General features: G+C 40.1%; 1 long non-coding RNA gene across 2 annotated transcripts in view; it reads right to left on the reverse strand.

Annotated features, from left to right (window-relative positions):
• Positions 1-7005: 7005 nt before the first annotated feature.
• The window catches only part of LOC125696482 (uncharacterized), a 46470-nt gene continuing 41013 nt past the window's right edge, over positions 7006-12462 (reverse strand). For both annotated transcript variants that reach the window (XR_007378356.1, XR_007378355.1), the window contains exons 2-3: positions 7988-8110; positions 7006-7558 (exon numbers count right to left, since the gene is read on the reverse strand). This is a non-coding gene — a long non-coding RNA (uncharacterized LOC125696482). The remainder of the gene's footprint in view (positions 7559-7987; positions 8111-12462) is intronic.

The raw sequence follows: 12462 nt of genomic DNA on the forward strand, positions 1-12462 counted from the left end.
GCTAAAATTCTACTCTTCTCATCTTTTCCCTTCTGCACAGAACGGCACCTGCATGCCAAACTCATGGGCAAAGCAGCCTTCCACAGTCTTTATATTGATAAACACAGCAAAATGCTCATCCATACTTGCAGACTCCCAGTTAGCTGTAATGACAACATTATGTGCAACCAAAGAAGTACCAAAAGGTGCAAGCTGTGGCCTGAAGGGACCAGGGTGTCCCTAAGCAGATGATGGACAGCAGGCTGGGAGCACGTACAGGAGAAATATTGCCATGTGCCTTTTGGTGGATTTGCTTTTCTTGCTACGGGAAGACTTTTGTTCGGCCTACCATGGCAGTTCTTGCATCTTGCCTGATGTTTTTTTATGTATTCTTAACTGTCTAGTCATACAGCAGTACTAACTGTCAAGGGGGAAAGCCATAGGGATTTATCTGAGTTGGGTTGGATTAAATGTTCTTTCAAGCACAGTGCTGCCCATGTGTTTGTGGCTGTGCTGCTACAGGAATGCAGCACAGCAAAGCAGCCAAAAAAAAAAAAAGAAAAAACAAGCCAAAAAAACCCCCAAAAACTCCAGACATCCTCTATCCAAGTCCCCCAGCCTGAGACTCAGTCATATGCTGTGGCTGCTGCACAAGCAGCTCCAAGCAGCAAGGTGGGAAGCAAGGAAGAACAGGATCTGCTACCAAGAGGCCTCACTCCCAGAAGACATCATGCTGCACTCTAATTCCTGCTAATTATCTATATCAGAGAGATTATACTGCACAACTGAGACCCTGGCAGCTGTTACTGGCATTCCTATGTCCATTGCTTTCCTTGCTCTATTGTCTCCATCAGAAAATGTTCAAAAAACCTGGGGGATGGGTTATGAAGAAAGTTTATTCTTTTTCCTCTAGGAATGTCCTAAAGGCAAGTGAGAGATGTGCACTGTCATGAGCTGATAGTGCTTTACACCTGATCCTAACAAGATCCTGGGAGCTGACCTGGTATTTTGACAACACAAGACTAGGTTACACAGTGGAAAGGCATGAATCAGCATTAGTTACCTTGGAGACTGTAAATGGACTGTAAAATACATGATGTGCTTGGCTATCAAAGCAAGAGCAACAAGCCACCAACCATGCAGCATGGATTACTGGCAATTGAACATATGTGGGCCATTACTAGTGGCCAGGGAGGCAGAAAACTTTCTAGTCCAGCTTTAATTTGGCTATCAAGAGTTGAGCTAGTGCCTGGGGTCAGCAGACAGCAATAGCAGTTATAAATCCTCTCTTCACAGCACTCACGTGAAGTTATGGACCACCTACCCCTGCATAGGTTCCAAGCATGGAATTGCTCAGAGAAATCAGGAACTCTTTCAGTGACTTTCTCCAGTTATACTCCTTGTCTCACCCAGCTGTGTCACACCACCACCTCCTCTAGGAGGCACAGACAAGTTCCCTTCACAAAGGTGGAGAGAAGTGCCTTAGCTCAGAGCTGGCACGGAGCAGTGAGGCAAAAAAGGAAAACACTCTTTCAGGCCAGCTTTTCCCACTGTTTTTTTGCGAACAAACATCAAGAGAAACACCTGGTGTATCTCTAAAATGCCATGGAGAGGATGTGTCCTGGAAAACCCCAGAGCACACGCTCTATGCTCACAGCAGAGTTATGGCTGCTGCTGATCTCCTTGTGAAACAACCCCTTCCCTTCTCTCCTCCAGCTCCTGAGAGTCACTGAACATTTACAGCATACTTATTGGTTTGTGGCTCAGTTCCTGCTCTCACAGAACAAGTTTTTATTAAATATCCAGCAACATCAAAATCATCCCTTGCTTTCAGGAAGAATACAACACTTCATCTTACTTGGAACATCAATTGGTGTTAACCCACCTTCTTAGCTTAAAACAACAAAACCACAGAGGGTAGCTACAAAGGGTCATTAGGGCTCTTGCAGTATTTTCTGGGGACATCAATGAGCACCAGACCCCAGCGCTCCCCAAAAAGTAGGCTGAGAGAAAAGGAGAGACAGAAGGCACCCAGGGGTGATGTATCAGCACACATTTGGGAAGATGGTGGAGCTGTCAACAACAGAGCAACCTTGCTCCCAAGTATGACTGAAAAGTTGTGACTGTCACAGCAAGGCTGTTAGCTTGCCCCATGAGGAAGACTGGTCTTCTACTCCCTGTACTGTCACTGCACCCACACTGGCCTTCAGGCCCTGAGGACTGATTAACGTGGTGTTTGGCTCGAGCCTCCAAGGACTATCCTCCACTCTTGAGCCTTGTACTCAACTTATTTCTCTTCTGTCCTGTCCTGCAATCTGGGCAGCTGGGAGAGGTACTTATAAGTATCTCCAATAGCTGGCTTATAAAGGGCTGCTGCTGTCTGTTAGGAAATGTTAGAGGTAGCTCCATAACGTCCAAGCTGAATTTCAGCGAGTGCTTAAAGGCATGTTTCCTCTCATTTTCTTGGACATCTATCTGAAAAACACTCACTAGGTAATAAAAATAATAAGCATTTGTTAGGTAATAAATGCCGGACTACGTTTTCTTGATAAACTAGACAATTCTATGAGAACGCCTCAGTAACTGATGGAAGAGGTCAGTGCTGAAGGGATTTCCAGTTGTGGGTTCAGATTCTTCTGTAGTGTTGTCACTCGTTTCGAACTTTGTTTTCTGTTACCTGTTTTTGCCTGGACTCTGTGAACATGAAGAAAACCTCCTAATTGCCTTTGGTATAATCCCGAGGGAGAAACTCAAGTAACTGGTAAAGTAATAAATCCTCACTACAGGTCATCACTCTTATTTCTTATGAATATATCTAAGACTTTTATCACCTGGTTGGAGGGGAGAAAGCAAAAGTTAGTGCGATTTCTCTCCTGTGTTACCATAACAGACTGCAAAAAAATATATCCCTTCCCCTATCCAGATATTGCACTAAGCCAGGTCTATGTGGTGGGACTATGAGTCATGTCACCAACAGCTCTGCAAGTGCAGAGCTATTTCTACATCCTCACAAAAGCAATTTTGTAGCTCAGGATGGCAAATTCATGAAACATCTGTGAGAGGTCATGAAACAACATGCCACTTTGGGGAAAAACAGACTTTCTTCTGACGTCCCACTTTTTGGTGAAAATCTCTGCTTCTCAGCACATGCTGCCAAATGTTATATTAAAAATATGATATCATAAAAAGAAAAAAATGAATATAGCATAGTATTGCTTTTATTTAGTTTTCTAGCAACCGCAGAAAGGCAGTTGTAATATATTAAGAAAACAGCAAACAAGCAGCCAGGTGTCAGTATTCTTCACACTACACAGATGCTTCCTTTCATCCAAGCCAGATCTGTTTTTCACCCTTCTTTTACTCCTTTTCCTCTTTGTATAACCCATGCTAGGAAGGGGGAGAAGCCCCAGGGGCTTGAGGCTGCATAGTTTCCATCTCTCTCCTTTTTCCATTCAGGATACTGTTCCCAACAAACCAAGATAGCTAGAAGGGTACTTCCAAAGAAAACAGTATAACTGGGAGGACTGAAGAAATGGATTAGAAGGAACCTTAGAGCAGGGCCTGAGACAATTTAGCTCATGTATCTGTGCACCCACTTGAAAGGGAAAAACTTCTCCCTTTGGAAAGGGAAAAAGAGATGGTGCCTCTGAAATGAGTCACTCTGGGAGAAGTCTGCAGATCCCTACGTAGCTGTTTCCAAGCAGAAATCCCCTTCTCCTGAGTGTTTTAACATGGGAGGGGACAATCTGGCCAGGGTTTGAAACAATTATTTTAAATCCCTTGGAATGCAGTTTTCCTTTCTGTTTTGTCACTTAGAATTATAATTATAGCTGTTGCTACTGCTCCATCCGTTGTTACAGCAGACTAATACTTTCGATCATACCTGCTGTTTCTAGTTGCCTGCAACTCTCTCAGACATTGAATGTTAAAGGGCTGAAATCTGCCATGAACTTTCCCTGCCCGAGTTTGGTTAAGAAATATCCCCAGTAGACCAGATGCTTCTCAGAACAAAAGTTAATGACAGAAGCAGCCTTCCTCACCCACTTGTGAAGATCACCATGAAGGTTTAGGGCAGCAAGTCGGAATTTGGTAGAAAATCAAGTGACATTAGAAAGGTGTGTCGCATGGTGTCATTGCTGGTTCTTTTTGACTTGGCCCTGTGAATTTGCTAAGCAAGGTACCAACACCTGCTCCTCCTGCCTGCACAGCTGAGTTTGACCAGTTATCAGCTACTCAGCAGCTGAGGTAACAAGCAGCTGGTTGAAGCACAAGCTCCTGCCACATGTATCCCAGGCATGGTGCTCTTCAGAACAGACTGTATGAGTCCTCTGCATAGCTTTCTGGGGCTGTCTCTCATCCCACTTTCTGTGGGATGCCACTGTGCCACTGACAGGGCATAAAGTTTTGTTGGAAAGCCAAGCGACAGCAGATATTCTTAGGCAGGGTTTCCATGCTCTCATTTCCTAAATGAACCACTTAGTGACTAGTAGATGATCTGTCAAGGAACGTAGCATCCATGTTTTCGAAACCAAATTTCTACTACAAGTTGATGAAGAGACATGCCCTTCATACTATTCAATGGAAGTAAATGGAAACTGTAAGCTGATTATAGTTTGGTTGAGAAAAGGAACAGAAAGCACCAGGCAGCTCTCCTCCAAGGGCTTTGAAACAAGCTGGTGGCTTGGTGACTGAGCCAACACAGCAGAAACAGGGAAATAAACTCTGGCTTGAAGTGCCTCTGAAATATTTCCTGAATCCTTTTGACCTGACAAAGGACATACACCAAAGGTGTCCCTGTCATGCAGCTGCAGCATTTTCATCAGGCTTCAGGAAACCCACAGCTCCCAGCATCTCATCTGCCTCCAGCCTAAGAGGTGGGTGGAGGAGATGAAGCTCCCTGCTCTGCCAAGTTCAGGTTGTCTTATGCATGTGATAGATGTGGAGATGTTGAGACAGAAAAAATCCTCAAGTAAAAAATGTTCGTCAGGTTGCTTCTTCATGCACGCTGTGATACATCACTCATTTTTAAATAGCATTTAAACAAGTGTGAATAAATTCCCTCTGCAAATGGGAATGCTCCAAACATCTAGGGCTGTATGCTCCATTAACATTCAAGGAAATAAAAGCTCATGAGCACCAATGTTATTTTTGAAAATGAGATCTAAGTTGCTTAGATCTTAGAGAGCCCTATGCACAGCTTTTAATTACATACTTGAATTACTAAAGCATGTGCAAAAATAACATTATAAATATGTATAAACATTTTTAATGCATACACATGTTCACATGTATTTAATTTAGTGGTCAATATTTCACATCACCTGCTTCCTTTATTTGTGACCAGGAATGAACTAAGGTGCTGAATTAGAGTTTCTTTTTTTTTTTTCCCCAGCATCTTGTAACTTTCTTCTTAAGCTAAGTTCTCCTCTTTGCTCATACCTCAAAATCACAACAGCACTCATCATAGACAGAAAGAAATACACACTTTCAGCTATCATCTAAGATTAGACAAGCATCTTTTAAAACAACACTATGAAAAATTTTCTTTCCACAACGTTCTCTTTCAAAACAAGGACAAGGAAGAAATCTCCTGGGAAAACTGTTTGAACACCCGAACACGTGGGTCTATATTCAGTAACTGCACTGATTTTTAACAACACAGACTGGACTGTTAGGCTTGTATACACACACACTGGGACATCCTCTTGTATACATTTTTCTTCCCTCTCAGCTTTCACTACAGATATAGCTTTGTTTTTGTTTTGTATTTGACTAACACTAACAACATCACAATTCAGGTCGAAGTCTAGGCCTTTAATTTGCAATCCTATTAAAATAAGATACAGGACAGAGCAAGACGCTTGAAAGTTGAGAGGCAAGTAATGTAAGACTGAAGAAAGATGTGATTTTCCCTAAGGGAGTCAATTCTTTATCCATTTTGTAACCTTCTTTTATATCTAATAGGTTACATCATTGACATACACTCCAAGTATTACACCTGCTTGTATATTAGACAATTATCATGCCAAGAGAATATTTTGCTTTTGTTTTTACTCCCGGCTCTGCACTTGTTTCTGCAGATTGCACAGATTCAAAAGTCAGTGACCTTGGCTAATTTGTGAAGGACAATTAACACTCAAGCAAGTGTTCTAAAATCCCTCTCCTGCTAACTTGCCAGAAGAAAGACCAAAGTCACAAAGTCACAACATGCACATTAACATCAGGGAAAAAAAAAAAAAGAGTGGTGATTTAAATATCTCTCAATCTTGAGAAAGGAGAGAAGACCAAGAGAAACAGAAATAAAATACATCTAAGTAGTGGCTATTTATTTATTTCTTTATTTAGATCTGTTAACAAACTTGTGTGAGAATCCAGGAACCAAAGAACATAGGTGAAAAATAAAAGCTCCCTATTTGCTGTTGCTTGAAGAATAAAAAAGGTCAGGTATGCAATAGAAGAGTTATGAGTATGAAAAACACATGATATTCAGCAATATGATTAATGTCTTAAAAGTATCAGGGGCATAAGTATTTTCTCTCTGTTGAACCTGCATCATAAATGTATCTTCAGAGAGGGAAAAAAAGAGGTTCCCAAATCCAACTCTATTTTTTCTAGGACTTCAGGGAGAGAAAGAATTAGTCAACCGAGCCACAGCTTGGCCTCACTTTCCCATCACTAAATGGTTTTGGATGTCTGATCTTTAAGCTTATTATCTTCACCATTGCTAAATTCATTCTACGTACTGACTCTGCCTTAGTGACTCTACTAGAAGCTGCTAGTTAAATTGAGCTACCTCACAAAGTACTTAACAACACTCTTACATATTTATTACTTGACAGGGTCTTAGATGTGGATCTTGCTGCTCAAGAGGTCAAACCCTGAAGTTTCAGAAGGAGGTGAGGAGGAAGAACAACATCCTTTGTAGGAGAAAGACCACAATTTGAATCACAACAGTTTCTCTGGATGAAAGATCTTTCCCACAAATATACTATAATCCGTCAAAAGCACAACTAGTTGTAAGTACATAAATACTCTGAGATGGGCCATAGCTACATATACATTAGGAGCATATATTTCAGTTGTTTAGAAATAAACAAAAATTTCAAATTACACAGGTTTTTATAGGTAGTTATAGTGAGCTGGAGGTAAAACCTGAAGAGCAGATACTTGAATGGCTGCTGTAAAGTATAACCTACCTTTACCTTCCTTTCCTCTATATATTTTTCTCTTAAAAAGTAATATTCTTAAAATTATCACGTTAAAAAATGCAAAGTAGAAATCAGTGCATCTCATACAGAAACTGATGCCTGTGTTTCAGTGTAGTCCCCAAAGGAGAGTGAAGCCCAGCTTCTCACTTTGTAGGCAACAAATCGGCAGCACGTGGAGAGAAATAACCATCCCCAAAACACACAGCTGTTTGATGACATAGATGGAAGCAGAATCCACATCCTTCTACCATACATCAATGCCTTCATCCTTATCCAAACAAGTGAGCAAACTGAAGTGTAACAGAGGAGCTTTCAGTGGCCACTATCCTTCATTGAGTTGAACCCTTATGATTGCCCACTGAATTCGTTATCTGCTGCAGCAAATGGGAAGAGTAAGAAATCAACTGCAGATTAAGGACTCAATGTCAACAGAATGAAAGTAGCAAAGATGTGGTGATTTATCTTTAAGGCTTCCTAAACTGAGTTGCAATATAGCTGGGACTCCCATGATTCATCATACACTATTACTTTATCACCTCAAAGAGAAAAGCTAACAAAAATCTTTCTCACAAATCTGAAAACCAGCATCTGATCATGGCTTTCATAAGCCATTGTGATCATTTCATTGTGGTTCTTTTCAACCCAGGCCATTCTATGATGATCCCATGATGAAGCCTGCTGAGAACTAAACTTAAGCTGCAACAGCATTCGTGTGATTCAGGTCAGAAACAATGAATGAAAGTATAAGAGAATGAAATATTTTCTAGAAAAAAGAAATGAGGAAGTATGAGCAATCTTACCTGTTTTGTTCATACAGCATACGTCTCCTCTTTTCTCTCTTTGGCAGGTCACTTTAAAAGCTTTGCATTGTTCTTCAAGACCAGTGGAACCGCCGCTTTTCTTCACACCAGTCCAAGGAATACCTGATTTTGCAAGAGAAAAACCAACAAATCAAGTTTCTCCATGTAATCTCAGCATGGAAAACCTATGGCAAGGTTAAAAAAAAAAGTATAGATTTTATTTTTAATTTAGCACTAGGACAAAGCCCTTTCCAATTTATGATTCAGTCTTATGGCAACAATTTCAAGAACAGTAACTGAAATTGTCCTATACAACAACAAACACAGGCCTAAACTTATTTTTTAAGCTCTAAGCTTTACCCTTGTTTTTCTTTGGAAAGCTTCCCCTTTTCAGTTTCTAGCTTTTGTGCTCCAAAGGGGTGAACAAGTTTATCAGCAGTTTATTCAAGCTAATAAACCAGTTGGTTGGCACAATTTAACAAGTCTTGAAATCTCATGCAGCATCTTTAAAACTGTAACTCACTTGTAAGGACAAGAGCAGTCACGAAGCAGTAACTTAGCTCAAAATAGCTATGCAAATACTGGCTGTACTGGATAGCCAAGCCACCTGCTAGAGAGTTATTTACATCTACTTAAGCAGAACAGAGTTTACTGGAATACAGACTGCTTTTTTAAATGCCTGTTAGTATCTAGGCAGGACAGTCTCATTTCTTATTGAAAAAGGTCACATTTTATTTTGCAGTGCTCTCCACAATGCACTAACAAGAAGAGCGACAGCATTAAAAATGACTGTGCTCACATAATCAAACAAGTCTCCAAAGTAAATATCAGAAGAGCTATCTAATGTGCTTGTATGTGAGAATGCAGCTCTCCTTGCACTAACAAATTTAATAGCAGGGCATGAAGCAGCCATTCCAGGCGCACAAACTTGCTGCAGAATTTGAATTAGAAAACTTTATCAAAGTGAAGGTATTTCCTCTTCCCACAAAGGCAGCGGTCAAGATGCTGGAGTGCCGAGAGTGGCAGTTTCCATGAATACATTTGCCTGCCTGTGGTCACCTCTTCAAGACCTGAGGCCTATGCACTATCAACAAACAGCTGTGCCATAGAAAATGTTTGATTGAACCAAAGTATCTTCATTACACTCTGAATCTTCTCCAGCACAATTCAGGCCACCATCACAGAAAGTCCATTTAAAACTGTAGAGTGCCAGCAGCAAAAAATTCACAGTCTCTCAAACAGAGGTCACTTTGCCTATCACTACTGAGACCAGCAGAAATCCTACTGTTGGTAGTAGAAAAACTAATGCCTTTACTGGTTAAATCTTCAATCAGGTGATAGAAGTTACAGGCATGACCAGACAGGCAGAGCAGACACAGATTGAGCATCAACAGCTTTCAAGCAAGTATCCCCTTATACAAACATTTTCAATAAAACTATCTTTCCTAATCTTTCATTATAGGTCTCCCTGATTTGCCAATCTGCATGTCTCTTTAGGAACTGATTTTGGGATGCTGGTGTCTGATGAGGTGGAGGGGAACTGTGAGAGAACCTAGATACAATCAATACAATCTGAGGCTTTGCACTCCACTTTTGACTGGAAATTAATGATTAATTAATGAGAATATCATTACAGATTTAACATTAATATAATGAAAGTATCAGGACAACCAGAGCATCCAGGAGAAAGTGAAGGTTAGCATGCATCAGTCTTAAATGAAACTGGTTAAAATAATACTTATTTCTCTAGACATACTCATTAGCCAATGTAAGCACCTACATAGACTATTTGCATATTGTTATTGTTTTTGTTTGCTATCAGTACATTTTCATATCAGTACATATCAGTACATAGCATAGATGTATCTATATGAAACCTGCTCAGCCCATAAAAACTAAAGGTGGAACACGTGTCTGATAAACAGCCTGTGACAAGCTTCTTTTGTTTCAGGATTGTTCCATTCCAGTTTACAATTTGTTTTACGTTCTTTTGAAACTGTTTCAGTAAAACTGGGATTAATTTAATACATATTTTAATAAAATTGTTTGCTGTAAGGTATGACAAAATTATGAAGTACAGCTGACACTGAAGTGCTGAGCTGCCTGTACTGCTTAGGCAGACAAAAATAAAGCATGTTTAGCTACGAATTCCACAAATTTCCTAATTTCCTGGCCCTAGCCACTCTGTCTCAGATTCATGTTAGAGTGAAAGGTTTTTTATACAGTTCAGTTTCTTTAGAATATATGATAAGTATATCATTAAATTATTTCCATGCAGCCACTGTGTTCAAACAATAAAATGTTCAGTCCAACTCATTTTGTAAACATGCCATAGCTGTTCAAAGGCTCTCTGAGCTCATGTGGTTGGATTGATGGCCCTCAATGGTCAAAAGAAGGGAAAATTATCCTTTGGGATTTTCCCATCTGGTTTACATTGCAGTTCAACCTCTATGGATCAAAGAAAAAGTCTTTTCTGTTTCACTGGGTTATCTAACACGAGCCAAAGTACTTTTGGGTCTGTTCATTGGAAAAGCAAGAGAGCACCACTTCATGGAAACTACTCCTATTTTTATTAGCTTTGAGTCACTTTTTAAAGCTATAATGTGTAGCAATAGACACGGGCACCAGGAGTTAGAGCACAGGTAAAGGGAGCTGAATACTGAAGTCACTGCTCAGAATTCATTTGGTTCTTGTGAAAAGCTGGGCCATTCATTCCTAGAGAGCAAATCCAATACCTGCAGGTTTAGAGGCAAATGCAAGCAAATTTTGGCTTTTCATATTCACAAATCAGTATGAAAAGAATCAAGTAAATTCTCCAACTTGCAAGGCTTTCCAGCCTCTGGGGCTTAAGCTAAAGTGTAGCAGTCTAGAAGAACCACTTTAGTTAGTCATGCAGAGCTTTGAATTGGAGCTTTTGAAGGCAGAAATGCACATTCCTCTTTCTTTCCCTTTTAAGCACTTTCTTCTCATGTTTCTAAGTTATGCTAACAGCCCATCTTAGTCATAAGATCTGGCACTCACTTCTTACCAGCTAGCACCTCACCATGCTGCCTACTTAAGAGAGTTGGGATAAAAATAGAAAAAAAAAATCATTTTATAAGAGAAACAAACGAAAAAAGACGACATACAGCCTAAACTCTCCCTAAATGCAACAAATAATTCAAGAAGTTTTGAATACGTGCATTAGGATTAAATGAACAGCACAAAGCTGCATTGGGGGACTTTCAGATTGGACAGAGGGAAACATGCATTTACCATGAGAGTGGTCAAACACTGCAACAGGTCTCTTAAAGAGGTGGCTGATGCCCCAGGCCTGTCAGCGTTCAAGATCTGGATAATACCTTCAATAGCCTGCTTTAACTTTCACTTGCATCTGAAGAGATCAGGTATTGAACTGAGTGGTCTTTAAAGATCCCTTCCTACTGAACTGCTTTGTTCTCTTCCTCATAAGGTACAGACATACATGTATATGTGCATATTAGAAATATAGTTACGACTTTTCTGTTTGTTAGACGTAAAAGATGTTTCCAAGATATAACTTTACAAGTAACCTATATCAAGTGATGCTACCAAGGACACCAGCTGTGAAGTCAAATTGCCAGCAAGTTAAGAAATATCATAGACACATTTCTGTCCCCTTAATATTAGAAAATATATTAAAAGAAAAATTATTAAATTTACAGGAGGGAAAAGAGAATGAAAGCAGTCTGAAATTGCAGACAAATACATGCAAGCAAGTGTTAAATCTCCATAGTAGAAGTTTGGCCTGGGAGTACCTGTTGATACTGACTCCAGGTAACGGTTCTTCATTGCTCATCACTCTCCACATGTCCTTACAGCATACAATACATGATCTCATGTATAATGTCTGTATTTCATCCCCATGGCAAGCTAGTTGAGTGCAATGACAGAAGCTGGATTACAATTTATATTTTACAACAGCTGTGATTTGAATGACATCATTTCATAATCAGGGCATTTCAACTAATTTGTCTTGGGGAAAACTGCATCAATATTGCTAAAGGGACAGATTTTAAAAATCTGATAGGCTTGTGTATGTAGGGAGAACTAACTTTGCAGAGCAACACCACCTGGACTACCACTTGTTAAAATCTTGTATAATAAATATCTTAGAAATAAGCCACTAGTGCTAAAATAAGGGTATCGTAAACCCTTGCAAATGCAATGAGAAGGTGAGACAAAGGAAAGCACTGCAGGCACAGGTCTGTGCACATACATAGTACCAAAAATACAGTCCCAGAGGCATCTGTCTCTAATGAAGCTTCTTATGTGAGTTAGTTGTTATAGTCCTGAATACAATACAAACCAGAGCTCTGCATTTTAACTCCTGCCTGGCACTAGGTTTTAGCTTCCATAAGGCGCTGTGGGAATTGAACCAGCTTTCCAGAGCAAACTAAACAAGGATGTGAACCAGAGAGATGTTGCAGAAAGAAAACACGCTTAAACAGAACAGA

The sequence above is a fragment of the Lagopus muta genome, chromosome 7 (genome assembly GCF_023343835.1).
Source record: "Lagopus muta isolate bLagMut1 chromosome 7, bLagMut1 primary, whole genome shotgun sequence".
NCBI lineage: Eukaryota > Metazoa > Chordata > Aves > Galliformes > Phasianidae > Lagopus > Lagopus muta.